General features: G+C 35.4%; 1 protein-coding gene across 1 annotated transcript in view; it reads right to left on the reverse strand.

The window, feature by feature from the left end:
* The window catches only part of LOC129247576 (CD63 antigen), a 33,596-nt gene extending 17,642 nt beyond the window's left edge, over nt 1–15,954 (reverse strand). Inside the window, exon 1 of the mRNA XM_054886748.1 lies at nt 15,826–15,954. The gene's annotated coding sequence lies outside the window, so the exon portion shown is untranslated. The remainder of the gene's footprint in view (nt 1–15,825) is intronic.
* Nucleotides 15,955–16,479: the final 525 nt, after the last annotated feature.

Raw genomic sequence — 16,479 nt, forward strand, 5'->3', positions numbered from 1 at the left:
CACCCAAAAAAACCATTTCAAATGAGGCGAGGGCCTTAAGCTGCATTTGCGATATCTTCGATACATTCACCAGTTTGTTGTTTCACTGGCATAGGAATATTCAATAGAGATTATGTGGTCTCAAATTTATTCACTGCTGACTTGTCGAATGTCGCAATTATTGCGATCGAAAATTGAAGTAAGTGCTTTTGAAATTGCGAGGAACACCTCAGAAATTCGATAGTTATTTTTAATAATTTTTTAGTGGCTGATTTGATCGCATTAGCATAATAAAAATTTGAATCGTGAAATGAAATTTTTACAGAAACAGCTCACAAACAAATTAAGGGTGCATTTGTTTTTAAAAACAAATCAAAATTGTTAAGCTGCTATTGACACACCCTTCATGCATGGGCGGTTGGTAACAAATGATACTTAATTGACACCAAACTGAAGCACAACACAGCTGTGTACAGTCATGCATGTGAAAAGTTGTATGAAAACTTACCACTATTCCATCATGCGACCAATTTTAAGTGTAACTTCGCGGAATGGACAGCAATCGATAAAACTCATTAGCTTGCACGTATACTCATGGACATTTGTACATGTAAAATCATGGGTGTTCATAATGTAGTTTACAGTGTGTCTATATGCATTTTTCACGGGTAACGTGAATCATGCAATGAAAATTACTTAGGTATTTGCACACTCTCGCATACAACTGTACATGTATGCGTATGTAATAACACATACTTAAGCACACTTGGACTCACTCACTGGCATAAAAAGCTGAAGTGGTTGCAATATTTGGAATATTTTTCATGCTGAATTATTTTCATAATATTTTTATAAAAATATATATAATAAAAATTGTATAAATTATAGTTCCAAGCTTTGCACAAAATTCGCATAAATCTAACAAATTTAAAAAAATTATCGTAAAAATTTTCAACTTTTTAATCAGAGTCTCTTATAGCTCATGCACTTTTGGAACAAAGTAAAAACAGCCTTACCACCTTGAATGAAAACCATAATGTTACTTTGATCTGCATACCGGGACGATTTTCCTTTACCTCTGTGAATGTCCTGCCCTGTGAAAGGAGATGATTCAACCCTAAGCAAATCACTGTTCGAGAGTCTCGAACAACTGCCGGGCTTAGACGTCAATCGCCTAAAGTTCTTAAAACGCACAGACTGGATATAATGCTGTAAATAACCGTTAACCAATTTATTAACGAGGATGTGGCAACAAAAAGATGCGGAAGCGCTAGTTGGACTTTCGAAGAATCACCACTTTAACCCACCAACCTATTGCGAATATTGCAAATGTATGAAGTAAGTTAGATATGTGAGCGCAAGTGTACATAAGTATTGTATATTATATATATAGGTTTTTTATGTGTGCAACTAACCAACTGCCATCTTCAATCTCGGTGAAACAGCAAATTAAGAAAAACATTTTTCTAATAGCGGTCGCCCTTCGGCAGGCAATGGCAAACCTCCGAGTGTATTTCTGCCATGAAAAAGCTCATCATAAAAATATTTGCCGTTCGGAGTCGGCTTGCAACTGTAGGTTCCTCCATTTGTGAAACAACATCAAGACGCGCACCACAAATAGGAGGAGCTCGGCTACACACCCAAAAAGGGTGTATGCGCCAATTATATATACATATATATATATATATCTTGAACTAAAGCTCCTCGTCTATGGTAATTTCCCTTTAAACAGGACACCTGCCACAAAAGTTTCACAAGCCAGTTTATGTACATCAAAGAAAGTATACAAAAATATACTATAATGGCAATAAAATTAAATCTCTTGATAATATACGGCAAAGTAGCATGATAACTGTTCATAACTGCATTTTATAAGTACCCTGCAGGGAAAAATATTAATTGTGAAATGGGAAACGAGCTACTACCACTTTACTTTTCAGCTCAATTAGTTCGTGTTCTATCTTTTTTCCACGCTAACACTCCGATGCCTTACGAAATGTCAATTGTCCGGTCATACAACAGCAAAATACCAGTTAAAATATCCCATTAGTGAAAAAGCTTCAGTTCAATATGTTGGATTATCCAGCTCTGATGTACTTTTTATATTTTCAACAGTTTTGTGTAAATAATATGTCAGTCATTAAAAAAGTGCATATAAGCTACCTTGGTATAATCACGAGTTGAAAAAGTTGAATATTCTAAGAAGTAAATATTTCAAAATGTTTAAAACAGCGGGAGTCCAGTTCTTCTTGGCTTATTAACAAAAATATTAGAATAAACTTAACTGTTTATAGGTATTCCTTTAAAACAAATTACAGTTTTAATGTCGAATCGAAAATAACATCTAATCCAACGATTTTTTGACAGTTTATTAAGTCGAAGAAATGTGGTTCTTGCATACCTTCTGCAGTTTTCTTTTAAGATAAATTTGTTCGTTGTCCTGGTGTTGTCACACGTCTTTTTGCGAAATTCTTTAGTTTAAATTTTAGCTTAATTATGGCATATCCCCACCCGATTGTGGTTTGGTGAAAGATATTTCTAAACTTAAACCTTCTGTAAAAACTGACATTGATGGATTATCCAGGGTTATATTAAAAAAATATCACCCAATAGTTTTCCCTTTGAAATTTATTGTCAAACTTTTTGAAAGTACAGCAGAGATGGCGGGCGCAATTAGCCTTTTATAGCAACCTCTGGGGTTCCTCAGGAAAATATCTGAAACAATCGTCAGGTGACGCTCTAAGTCAACTGATTTGAGTTCTGTTCTTTTGTTAGGCTGCCACATCTGTGGTTAAAAGTTATGCGGTCTTGAGTACGCGCGTGTTTTCGAATTTTTGCAGTTTTTAAACTGGATTTGAATTTGCAAAAGAAAGTTTGTATTCAATTTTGCGTTAAAAATGGATTCAATGTTGCGAAAGCCTTAAAAATGTTGGAAAACTTAGAAATCCCATCAATCTTCTCCATGATTTCAACAGCTCTGGCTGGCTGTAGAAATCTGCCAGTTGAAGGTATCATAATGGTAACGGCGCTTCAGTGATACTTGAAGAGTGCCAGACTAATCTTTCTAACCAACAGACGAATCGAATTAGAAGTAGATATTCAAGTATTTGATGCCACTTTATCGAGAAAAAGAGTGGTAAATATCTAGGAGTGCATAAATCATGCTGCCACAAGAGCTGCCAAAGTAAGCGGCATGTTAAGTAAGCTCATGGCAAACCTTGGAGGTCCAACGCAGAACAAGCGAAAACTTTCAATGGACACGACGAACTCGATTCTCTTATACGGATGCGAAATATGGGCAGATTCGCTAAGAGTGCAATGCCGGCGGAAAACTCTGCAATCTGTGCAATGCACCTGATCTCTCAGAGTGGCTTCTTCATACCGAACAGTATCTGAAGTAGCGGTGTTTGCTATCAGCGGAACCATTCCTATAGATATTCTAGCACAAGAGCGCAAACGGAGATGGGAGGCAAAAAACACAGGAATCCCAGTACCACGCTTCTCCGATATTAGAGTTCAAATGCTCACACTTTGGCAGGCAAGATGGAACTCTGAACGGTACGGTAGATGGACAGCGAGACTAATACCCAATCTAAAAAGTGGGTAGAGGTTAACTATTACCTCACATAGTTTTTGTCCACATACATATATGGAGTTACGAGTATGATGATGCGGAGCCCACCTTTTTTTAAAAACGAGAGGTGGAACATACATAGAAAGAACAGCTCTGCAACGAGCTTTTGGTGCATTTACACCTGAAGAAATAATTGAGAAAATGATGATAGGCGAAGAAAAATGGAGTTCCGTCACAAATTTTGTGGAGGATATTATCCGAAAAAGGAAGCGGGAAATGGAAACTTACGTTGAAGAGCATTGAGCATTGATTTCTCAAAACAGGTGACCCTGAAATCCAAGAGAAGAGAAGGGATATTTTTAGTGGAATCACCACACACGTAATAGCGGCGGTTACTATATGGTGCGAAGGCATTTTTAACCCAACCTCACCGCCGAAAAAAAGGAGTGCCAGATTGGCGCTTCAACCTTTTCATCTACCTACCTACCACAAACAAGTATGACTTCTTCAATTAAATACTATATAGTACTGAACTGGAATGCTTCCATACAAGTTTGGCTTTTCCCTGGATGGTATTTACCCAAAAAGCAAATAAGTACAGTAGCCCTGTACTCTTATCATTACTAGTGATGGCATAAATTAACAGCGAAGCCCGAAAAACAAAGCAAAAACCAAATAATATATAGGAGCTGATATAATTATTTTTCTGATTACACTGCGCAACTTATGGAACTTAGCCAAATCAATTCAACTTGCTGAATATGCCAGCGAGCTCCGGGCAGAACTATTAGCAATCAGAGAAACATGTAAATCACTAAAAGAGTACAAAGAAATTGGTGCAAGAGTAGCTATCTTTTCAGACAGACAAGCTGTCAAAGCCTTAGATTCGAATTCCATTTCATCCATTTCATAGGTTTACAGTATAGGGAGGAATTAAAATTGCTTGGTTATTGGCTTCAAATTATTCTGATATGGGTTCCAGGTCACAGGAATATAGAGGGGAATTAAATAGCAGAGAAGCTAGGAAGAAAAAGTTCGATACTCGACATAACAGAGGCGGTGGTAGTTGGTACCCCATTCTGCACAATAAAAACATCCGTTGGTTCACATTACTATGCTTTAGCTGAAAGAAAGTGGAAGCAATCAGTTAAATGCACTATAACAAGAAAAACATGGCCCACGAACAACATCCAGATTACGAATTACCTGTTAGGATGCTCTCACCCAAATATTTCACGTATTACTACAACCCTTACAGGCTACCAGAAGGTAGGGGATCATGCAGCCAGACTTAACCCTCCTTTCAATCCCATTTGCAGAGGCTGTCAATCGGAGGGTTTGAAATAAATGTCCAGTTCAAGCTAAAGCAAGACTTCGCTCTTTCAGCCATTTGTTTTCTTGTATGGTCAAAACATTTCGCTTATCTGGCTTCCTGTGCACAGGAATATAGAAGAAAATGAAAATACCGATGAGCTTACCAGGAAGGGGTCGACAGAACCGCTTTCAGCTGTCCCCTTCTCAGACAACGGTGTTCCCTTGACCGTTGTTAAAGGAAAACTACACAATTTCTTTTTAAAAAAATCGCAACACAGATGGAGGTCTGTCTCATCGTGGGAATAGAGAAAGAGACTGTTGAACACTTTCTCTGCAAATGTCTGGCTCTGGCGGGTTGGCGCGTGAGATTCCTTAGCGTACCCTTTGGGCCTTTGGGGATGACTTGAAGAAATTCTCCAGCCTAGATGCCTTTTCTCTCCTCCACTACATCAACAGCACTGGGTGACTGTGGATGGTTTTCTCTTCCCTAAATCTTTTCACAGGTAGTGGTCCACTTCAGTGCTACTTGAAGTGTACCTGGAATACTCTTGCCATCTAACCTACTTACCTAAGGTCGAATTACAACTCACTCTCGTAACTTGCTCACTCCTTTGGAATTCCTCGAATGGCAAGGCGGCACAAAATCAAAGTAAAACGAAGTCCATTTCGACCTAAACGGCCGTTATTATGTGTGACTATAATTAAACAATTGTTAAAGGAAGTTTTCTGTTTTCTGTCCAGAACTGCGCTGAGAGAGAATACCTTGCACTTCTATGTACGCAATTTCAATAAGATGGAACAGGTTAGCATACATATTCAGTCCTGTTATTGGCCAGCTGTAGCGAAAAATCACGATTATTGTCTGAAGAATTCTTATTCGTAGTAATAGAAGCATATTTGTTCTGCATACACCTCTAACTGATAATTTTTCAACTGGTCCGGTTCTAGCCACTCTCGGACTAGTCCATCAATTACCAGTTCATAAGCTCAAATGTTTGCTGAGTAGTTTGTTTGCTTTTTACTGCAGAGTTACTGGCAGAAAACAATAAAGCTCATTTGTTTTTATTTTTAATACGCAATAATCAATAAGCAAAAAAATTAATTAAATTTCTCTCTCTGTCTCTCAGATTTCCTTATCATATAAGATTGTGAAATTGAGCAATTATTTCATTCCAATTGTTTTTTTTTTATTAGAGATTTTAATTAGTACGTAGATGTTCGGCGACATATTTATGTGTGTATGTGTGTACAAATTTATACCCGTGTGTACTAGAATGGTAAAGAAAATGAGCTAAAAAATTTTAGTCTACATTTTGAAGATACCGAAAATACATGACAAGTCTAATACCACTTAACGATTGTTTAAAGCAGTACGCTTAGGAGGGTGAGTAGAATGGACTTAATCATATCTGTTTGCTTTTATTGTTAGCGCGCTCTGTAATAACTGAGATATCTAATCGGTATGTAATTAGTTTGCGCTTAAAATAGGTGACATCAGACATTAATCCGGCGAGCTTTCCACATAAGAATGGTAATCATTTAAAACATCAAGAATGTGATAATACAACTAATTCTTATATGACTTCATATCATTTTGGGTCCAGATAATTTAAAATCTATTATAGTTTGAAAGGTTTGAAGGTTTTTATCGAAAGAAAATATGGTATATTTTTATAGAAATTGAAGCAAATGTGTTTTCTAAATAGATGTTGGCTTTTATGTGATATGAAATGACGAGAAGTCTTTCGAGTAAAGACATCGCCCAAGCTTTGAAATTTGAAGTTGACGATCATCAGGCGGACTTTTGCCGAAGCACGTTAAGATTTTTGCATTGTTCTATAATATAATAATATATTTTTTATAATATAATATAAAATTGGTGACCGAAGGTTACATAGCTTAGCTCTTAATACACTCACGGCTCAAGGTTAGGTTAAGTTTTTGCGGGAGTTGGTTTAGAATAGGCCATGAAGGTCCGTTGTGGTACTACTGTGTAACACAGAAACCTCAGTGTCTATTCATCATTGGAACCATTTAGACGCTTTTATGAAGAGTAGGAACGTTTTATCTCAACACTGGATAGTACCCGTAAGAGAGCCAAAAGAGTGTTTTAATGTTCTACTATCCTAGCTAAGGATCGACAATTACAGAGGAAGTGTTCTGCTGTTTCATCCATTATCCCGTCTCTAAAACTTCTGCAGTATTCATGAGAAAATACTCCTAGCCTTGAAGAGTGCGTACGTAACAGCCAATGGCCGATAACACAAGCCACGACCTTCGAGAAGTTCGCTCTTCAGAGGTTGAGCATTTATTCTGACCTTCTCCTGATTGACTTTCTCCGTCTGGTTGTAACACAAGTATGACACAGAATGACCTATTGGCCTTCTGAAGAATATTATTTTGTATCCTTAATTTGCAAGTTGCCATAGGAATTCCTTTGTTTTCAAGCAGTGGAAGATTAGTACCCTTTCTACCTCTCTCATCGGCCTTGCAAATTTCTTTCAATATCTCTATGTCTCGAAACCCATATAAGACTGATCTTGAAGACGATGCTAATATCATTTAGAGCTAGAGTATAACTGCCTCCGTTGATTTGGCTAAGATTTCTGCATGATAGACGCTACAGTAGTCCGGAAGTCGGACATATAATCTAGTTCTAATACTTTTGAAAAAACTGCATAGCATACTTTATTTTCTAACTTAGATGGAACGATGGGCTGTATGAGGTTTACGACGACATAGACATAGCGCAGCGAATAAAGATCCAGCGGCTACGTTGGCTGGGTCATGTCGCCCGAATGGTTACAAACGCTCCGGCTTTGAAAGTATTCGATGCGGTACCAGCTGGTGGTAGCAGAGGAAGAGGAAGGCCTCCTCTGCGTTGGAATGATCAGGTTAAGAAGAACTTGACTTCACTTGGTGTGTCCAACTGGCGCCGGTTAGCACGAAAAAGAAACGACTTTGTTAAACTCGGCCAAAATCGCGTAAGCGGTTATCGCGTCAATTAAGAAGAAGAAGATCCATTCGTGTATGGTAAAAATTCATTTCCCCTTTCTTACATAGTCTTGGAGTTCGCCACTCTCTCCTTGACGGGATGTTGGTCTTGAAGGGCCTGTCAAATGTGGGTTATGGGAAAGAGTAGTCGATTTCTTGATTATAGCTACTCATAGTACGTAGGGTAGAAGTGTGGCTAAGCCACCGGGTTTTGCATAGTGCCATGCTATTAAGTCTAAACGCTGAAGCGGCGGCCACGTTATTTCCTACAAGATTTAGAATATGCAAGTTGATTAGCAGCTCGAGAGCTTTATTTGGAGTAGTCCTTAAAGCGCCGGCGATGCATAAAAACGCAGTTCTTTGCAGCAGTTTTATATAAATTGCCTTTTGAGTTGATAGCCACCACACAAGTATTTCATACAGGTATAGCAAAATAGGCCGAAGACCCCTAGTGTAAAGCCAATGAGTAATACGAGGGGTTATTTCACGAATGCTTTCTGTCTAATATGAGTCATAAGTATTCAACAATCTCCTTCAAAGGAATTTCCACCACGATAATTAGCGAGGAGACTGTAGGCAGTCTATGTTTTCTCATGGCTCAAAACTTAATTTAAACGCCAGATATAACTTAAAATGAAAAATGTGCACTGTAACTGGGAAACAAGCTTGAGAATACATACAAACGTAATTAACCTGAAACACAGTTTTCTATGCTGATTTATCACAAGAATGTGCAAAGGGTTGAGACTTTCACTCCAACCCTAAACACCATTTTCGGGACCTTGTTATCTTTTTTATGTTGTAAATTTTAATCACATTAAAGCTGATTTTTCGTATGTATACAATAATAAACTGTTAGATAGCTTTTACCTACCATCTAACCTAGCCTACCTTATGCGAAAGCTAAGTAGGCCATTTTATTATAGATGGCATACTTCCTGCATTTTTTTATAATGATAAGGCCTGAGAGTATATGTACATAGATCAGATACCTTTTGCTATATTTAATGTCTGCACATGCTGTTGGGTATCAACACGCAAAGCAATTTTGAAATGCTGTAAGCACTCGCAACGGCAGTGTCGTCGTTTTTGATTTAGATAAGAAAGGTATTCGATGTTTCACGACGACAAACCGAGCTACCAAACTGTTATCAGAAAAGCAGTGAGCGTGTGGAGAGCACATGTAACTATAAGTATCATACATACAGCAGTAATTGTTGGTGGTAGCTTTGGTATGGTGGGCTTATTAATGTAGCAGACTTCATAGAGACTGAGAACTGGTATTAACATGAGAGGTAATATTTTTCTTTGAAATGTAGTAGACAGTCACTTCAGACAACAAATACTACTAAATAATAACGCAAGTAGTAGTTAAGAGAGTAGTGAAGTTCTTTACTAACGAAAAGAAAGCACATTATTTAAACTAATTTTGATATGATAATAATACTGTTAGACACAATTTTTAAGCTTTGTTCCAGTATGCCCAGTTTTGGTTTATTTTTCTCAGCTACTAAAGAGAAAAGTAGCCCTAACTATTAAATAAAAAATTATTCTGCAAAGTGTGAGCATTTGTAAATGATTTTTTTTATACAGTTTGATACAGTGACAGGCAGCTGTGGAATGAGAAATCTGAGATCAAATGCAGTAACTATCTAAGTGTAATAGAAAATCATGTCTTTGAGAAAATCACTGTAAATATCTATAAATTGCAGAAGTACAGTAGAGTGATTCCGCGTCAAGTATTTTGGATAATGCTATAAATTTTTCTGAAAATTGTTTTAATTGCCGGCTTGAGTATAATAAGAAGTGAGTTAAAGAGATTAAAAAAAATACCAGTCTAACGGTTAGACGCGATAGAAGTGAAACCTTCCGTAAAACAAACTGAGAGAGAATGAGACGAAAACAGCATTAGGGGCGGGATAATTATAGGTTCATTATAATATTGATATAAAGTTCATATTTTATTTTCTTCATTTTATTATTATTCATCCTCAATGTTTTCAATTTCAACAAATGATACGAGTGGCTTATGATAGCTAAAATATGATACAAATGCTTTGGTTTCGATGTTGTCAACATATCTTTGAAATACCGCGTCAATTGTTGTTTTTGATCGTGTTGTCGATTCAGTGCGATTGTTACACATTTTTAAATTGAATGTTGTATTGAGAAAGTCAATTGAAGGAACCGCTGTGTCCAATGCAAAATTTACGTTGAAATCACCTCTTAAAATCATTGGAACTTTATCGTATCCGCGATACTTCTGGTGTATACTTTATTAAATTTTCGTGAATGAATTCCGTGATGCTATTTATTGATTTTGGTTCTCCGTCACCTTTGGAAAATGTGTAAACAGTAAGCAAACTTTATTCAAATATTTTCCCTCATTTTTGCATCAGTAAAATTAAACAAACGCCGTAGCCGAATGGGTTGGTGCGTGACTACTATTCAGAATTCACAGAGAGAACGTCAGTTCGAATCTCGGTGAAAACACCAAAATTAAGAAAAACATTTTTCTAATAGCGCTCACCCCTCAGCAGGCAATGGCAAAACACCGAGTGTATTTCTGCCATGAAAAAAAGCTCCTCATAAACATATCATAAAAAAAAAAAATAACTGTATAAAAAAATTTTTTTTCTTGTGATTCGAACCAAGGATTTTGGATCGGAAGCTCACATTGCTAGTCGCTCGGCTACCGCGCCATGCTGTCGGCGCTGGCCTAAAAGTTATTTAGTTCGTCGCTACGTTTATATCAACATATAATATAACGCTTCGTAGCTAAATAACTTTTAGGCCAGCGCCGACAGCATGGCGCGGTAGCCGAGCGGCTAGCAATGTGAGCTTCCGATCCAAAATCCTTGGTTCGAATCACAAGAAAAAATAAAAGTTATTTAGTTCGTCGCTACGTTTATATCAACATATAATATAACGCTTCGTAGCCAAGAGGGTCGCTATTTCCGTTTCACTTTTTCTCAAATCACTCCCAACGATTCTAAAGAAGTTTTCACTTCAAAAAATTAATAATTCTGAGATTTTTACGATGTTGAATTTTCTAGTAGAGACTTCTTTGAAGTGAAACATCAGATTTTTGTTTTTTATACCTACAATTAATTGTTTAGGACAAAATATACTTTTTACAAATATTTATGAGGAAAAATGAATTTGTTTTTTGTTAAAGCTTTTTGAGAGAAAAAATCTACTCTGTTAAGACTTTTTAAAAAACAAAAAAAATTTTCTGAAAACAGTTTTATTTACCGGCTTGAGTATAATAAGGTTGATTTCTTCAAGGTTGAATTTTCTAGTAGAGACTTCTTTAAAGTGAAATATCAGAATTGTTTTTATTTTTATACAATTTTTTCTAAAATGTTTAGGATAAAAAATACTTTTTACAAATATTTATTAGGAAAAAAGAATTTCTGTTTTTGTTAAAGATTTTTGAGAGAAAACAATTTATTTTGTTAAAAGTTTTTGAAAAAAAAAATTTCTGAAAATTTTTTTATTTGCCGGCTTAAAAAGTGAGTTAAAGAAAAAATAAAAATAATACTATGTTGATATTTCTTCAATGTTGAATTTTCTAGTAGAGATTTCTTTAAAGTGAAATATCATTAGATGTTTTTTAAGTTTTTTATATAATTTTTTTTAAGTTGTTAAGGATTAAATATACTTTTCACAAATATTTATTTGAAAAAAATAATTTGTTTTTTTGTTAAAAATTTTGAGAGAAAAACAATTATTTTGTTAAAATTTTTTGAAAAAAAAATTGTTTCTTTTTTCGAAAAATACTCAACAGCTCTGAATAAGAAACACTGCACTGATGTTAAATGCTCGCAGTGGAAGTTGCAACCATGATCCAAGAATGATAGAATACAAGATTGTGCCCGTCAGAGAGGCTTAATGCCACACTGGCGCAATTGCGCGAGAGAAATGTGAAAATGCGAGCAAGAATACAAGAAGAAGAAAAGAAATAAATACAAAATAATTGCAAATATGAGATGTCAAACACACAGCGATTCTGTCGAATTGGCTGAGAGCACAGTAGCGGTACGATGATCGGCGCCACCTTATTATTCTCTCTATTATGCTCCTGATCTAAAACAAGCACAAACACCCTCGGCTACCAATACTCAGGTATCAATTCGGTTCCAATTGGTTATTGCTTTCCCCACGCAGTGAGAGGCAGTGAGAGTTTACATGTAGAAAGCAAAACAGGCCGGGAGTCGCACTTTCTTGTCTTCATACGTTTTCTCTCCCACATTTTCTGAATTCGGTATTAAAGGGTTTGGACATTATTTCGATTCTATTTTAATTCAAAACACTTGTTAAAATATTATCCTGAAAAATATGCAGCGCATATTGAACTGCACCTTACCGCTTTATATGTATGTATTTGTGTATTTGTAGGCAGCCAAGGTTGTGAAATAATTTTTATGGTGCTTGAAGAAGAGAGATAAATTTCGCTTAGATAAGTATTAATTAAAACTTTGCCATGTGATAAACAATATCAGCCACATCAGCCATGGTAATGTGTGGAAAAAATATTCTTTTTCTAGATTTTGATCAAATTTATAGGCAAAATTTTGTCATATAAATATCACAGGTAAAAAATGCTATGCTATAGTTACAGCAAATATGAAACTATAGGAACAAAAAGTAGGTTTAAAAGGCAGCTACATTTTGTTTATTTTTGAGATTAAATTATTTGAACTTTTACTGCTGATTTTTGAAATTATTGTGCATGCATACACATATGTTTTCATATTAGAATGACTTTTTAATAAAAAAATATTCATAGCACTTTTCCTCATTTTGGTATAAAATATTTACCGATCGATATTATTAATCTACTTTTTTAATTACCCTTGACAAAAGTCCAAAAATTATGTTTTATTAAAAAATATTGCTAAATTAAATGTTTTTTTTTACATACAGTCATGGTCATATAAATAGCACATTTAGACTTTGAAGGCAAAGAGTTGAATATGTTTTTAAATAATAAATTTTTTTTTGTGAAAAAAAGCAACATAAAAAATAAAAAAACTTATTTATTTCCACTTTAAAACAAAAAAATGGTCAAAATGAATTTCAGTTCTGATTTAATTTACGAGACCGTTGATAACTCACAAAACCTCCCTCATAAAAATGCCAAATAAAAGCAAAAATAGCAAACAAATCAGATAGTTAAGTAATAATATTGTTTTACCAGATTAGTATTTTGTAGTATATCCACCGTTTTTTAATACTTCTTCAAGCCGTCGCTTCATGCTTTCTACAAGCTTGTGGTATTTTTCCTTTGGAATCGAGTACCAAGCCTCCTCAACTGCGGCCCACAAATCATCAAAATTTTAAAAAATTTTTGTTAGTGATATTGATCTTAACGCCATTCCACAAATTTTCTATTGGATTGAAATCAGGGCTCTGCGTCGGCCAATCCAGTATATTAATATTTTTCTCTTCTGAGCCATTGCTTCACTGTCTTTGTAGTATGTTTTGTATCATTGTCGTGTATAAATGCCCAATTTAATGGCATAAACTCAAACACAAATGGCTCCATTTTTTTCTGGAGTATATCCAGATAGTGAAATCTATCCATTTTACCAACCACGCGAACAATCGGCCCAGCACCACACCAGGAAAAAGTTCCCCAAACCACGATGCTTCCGCCGTTGTGATTAATCGTCGTTTTTGTGAGCCTAGGATTTAGCGCTCAATTTTTTGGACGACGTACCATAGTTTTCCCATCTGGTTCCATTCTATTTATATTGGTGTCGTCGGTCCAAAGTACGTTTTTCCAAAACTGAATAGATTTGCTTTTGTGGGCTTTTGCAAAGGCAAGTCGGTCTGTGATATGTCTTTTTGAGAGGAGTGAGTTTTTTCTGCTTATGCGGCCAAACAGCTGGGCTTCGTTAAGTCGCCTTCCTACAAGCTTTCTGGACACCTGTAGACCAGGTTCTTGGTTTATTTCAAGCATTATTTGCCGTGCCGACTTAAAAGCATCTGCTTTGCTCTTGCTTATTATGGCTCCATCCACATTAGCATCAGTTTTTTGCGGCTTTGGTTTTCTTTCCATTTTTTTGCTTAGATAGGATGAACCTTTCTTAACTAAATTAAAAGCATTATAAACCATTTTCCGAGAGCACATCATCATTTCAGCTATTTCTTCATAGCTTCCTCCGTTTTGACTCATACGGTATATAAGAGCTCTTTTCTCCGGCGTGCAATATTTTCCATGTTCCATTCTTAGTAATTACTTTAAAATTTTATTTAAGAAACAAAAAATTATACTAAAAATCGCTGAAACAATATTAAACTTTTACTCTTCGCTGCACAAGTTAAAATTTGCTATTTTTGTGTCCACTTCAAAACAACAATAAGCATAAATAAAATAACGGGTGATTTTTTAGCTATTATCTTTTTAAACAGTTGGTTTAAACAGCTGGCGCAAGTTTCGTGTTTTGTTTCACTGCATTACAACAACTTCAGTTTGGTCTATAATTTAACCATGAATCGTCTTACAAACGAACAACGCTTGCAAATCATTGAATTTTATTATAAAAATGCGTGTTCTGTTAAGAAAGTTTAACATCCACTTTTTTTATCGAAAAATTGTGTTCAGCGACGAAGCTCATCTTTGGATCAATGGGTACGTAAATAAGCAAAATTGTCGATTTTGGAGTGAAGATCAGCCAGAAGAATTGCAAGAGCTACCAATGTATCCAGAAACACAGTCCAGTCACAGTTTGGTGCGGTTTATGGGCTGGAGGTATCATTGGACCGTACTTCTTCAAAGATGCTGCGAATCGTAACGTAACTGTGAGTGGTGAGCGCTACCGTGCCCAAACTTTTTTTTGCCCAAAATGCAAGAGCTTGGCTTGCATGACATGTGGTTTCAGCAAAACGGTGCCACCTGCCACACAGAACGCGTAACAATGGACTTGTGGAGAGGCGAGTTCGGTGAACATTTTCTTTCACGTTCGGGACCTGTCAATTGGCCACCCAGATCGTGCGATATAACGCCTTTAGATTATTTTTTGTGGGGCTATGTTAAAGCTCATGTCTATTCAGTCAAGCCAGCTTTAATTAACGAATTGGAATACAACATTAAAGCATTTATATGTGAGATACCGGCCGAAACATTGGAAAGAGTATGCCAAAATTGGTCTAAGCGGATGGACCATTTGAAGCGCAGTCGCGGTCAACATTATTATATGGACTGTACTATCGATTTAAATAAAAATGTCATGCATTCAAACACATCTGAATTTTACGTGTGTTTTTTTGAAAAACTTTCCTATAGCTCTTAAAAAATCACGCCGAAAATTCCATCGAAAAAAACGGTAAATTCCTCGCATAAATGTAAGCTTAATAATGGTAATAAATGTAAACAAACAAATGTATTTGATCAAATCAAAGTTCGTACTAAAAACTTAACTTAACACATTTGCCCTATTTATCTGTACATGGCTGTATATGTCAACATAATAATAAATAGCCAATAAAAGCCATGATGCTAGGTCATCTGCATTCAATTATGTCCTGTACACTAAAAAAATAAAAACAAAAAATTGTTTTTTTTTTTTACTGGGTTTCGACACAATTTCTTGGTACATATTTTTCAAAATTAATTTTTCAAATAAATATTTTAGTTAAACAAATTTGTATAAGTTTTGGTGTCAGGATTAAACTCGTTGAATCTGTATAGCTACAATGAGTTATTTATTATTTTAAAAATATGTAACTTTAACTCAATTCACATAAATTCAAAAAATTTAGTTTTTATTCAATTCAATAATTCAATTAATTTTAATTCAATTTTCATCGTTAAGCGCCAATTTTTTCACTGTCATAAATTTTCTCTTCAAGTTCATGAAAAATAATCTTGTTTTTTTATGCCAAGTTTCGAGAAAAAAATCACATTTAGCATACGAGCCAGCTCGCGCTCTCTTATTCTCTTTAATCAAACTCACTTGAAAATATGAAAACTCAAGTTTTTTGCGAAATTCTTGATATATAAGTATGTATGTATATGTAAATAAGTAAATGTATTTTTCTACTTGAAATAAGTAGTTCCGCGCGTAAGAATCGTTTTAACTGTAATAAATTCTAAAACACAACTGACTGAATTTCAGCTAAGATAATTGCTGGTTAGCACCCACTAATGTCCGCGCCCACCCTTTCGCTGCTCACACCATTGCAGCACACTGGGAGAGGCTCATTCATATATGGGAGCATAGAGTGGCGGAGGTGAAAAAATGATATACAATGTTAAATTACTACGAAAGCTCTGCGTTGAAGGAGTACAGTGTTTTGTCACTGATGGAAGCATTCGTGTGTTATTGAATATTTCAGTATGTATGTGCACGTGGAAATAAATTCATATATTCATACCATAAATACAAACAGTGTAGCAAAAAACTGTGTAAATAATGTTTCTTGTTTGTTAATATATCTGTATATGTACATATACTAATTTGCAAAATTATGGAACTAGCAGATACTGACAAGGGGTGACGTTTTATTTATTTCTTGTTTTAATTTCATTTTTGGTTTTATAAAAATGTTGTTTATTCTAAACACACAGACTAAGTTTAAAATTTGCGCTAGATTTAAAAAAATTTGAC

The sequence above is a fragment of the Anastrepha obliqua genome, chromosome 5, assembly GCF_027943255.1.
Source record: "Anastrepha obliqua isolate idAnaObli1 chromosome 5, idAnaObli1_1.0, whole genome shotgun sequence".
Classification (NCBI taxonomy): Eukaryota; Metazoa; Arthropoda; class Insecta; order Diptera; family Tephritidae; genus Anastrepha; species Anastrepha obliqua.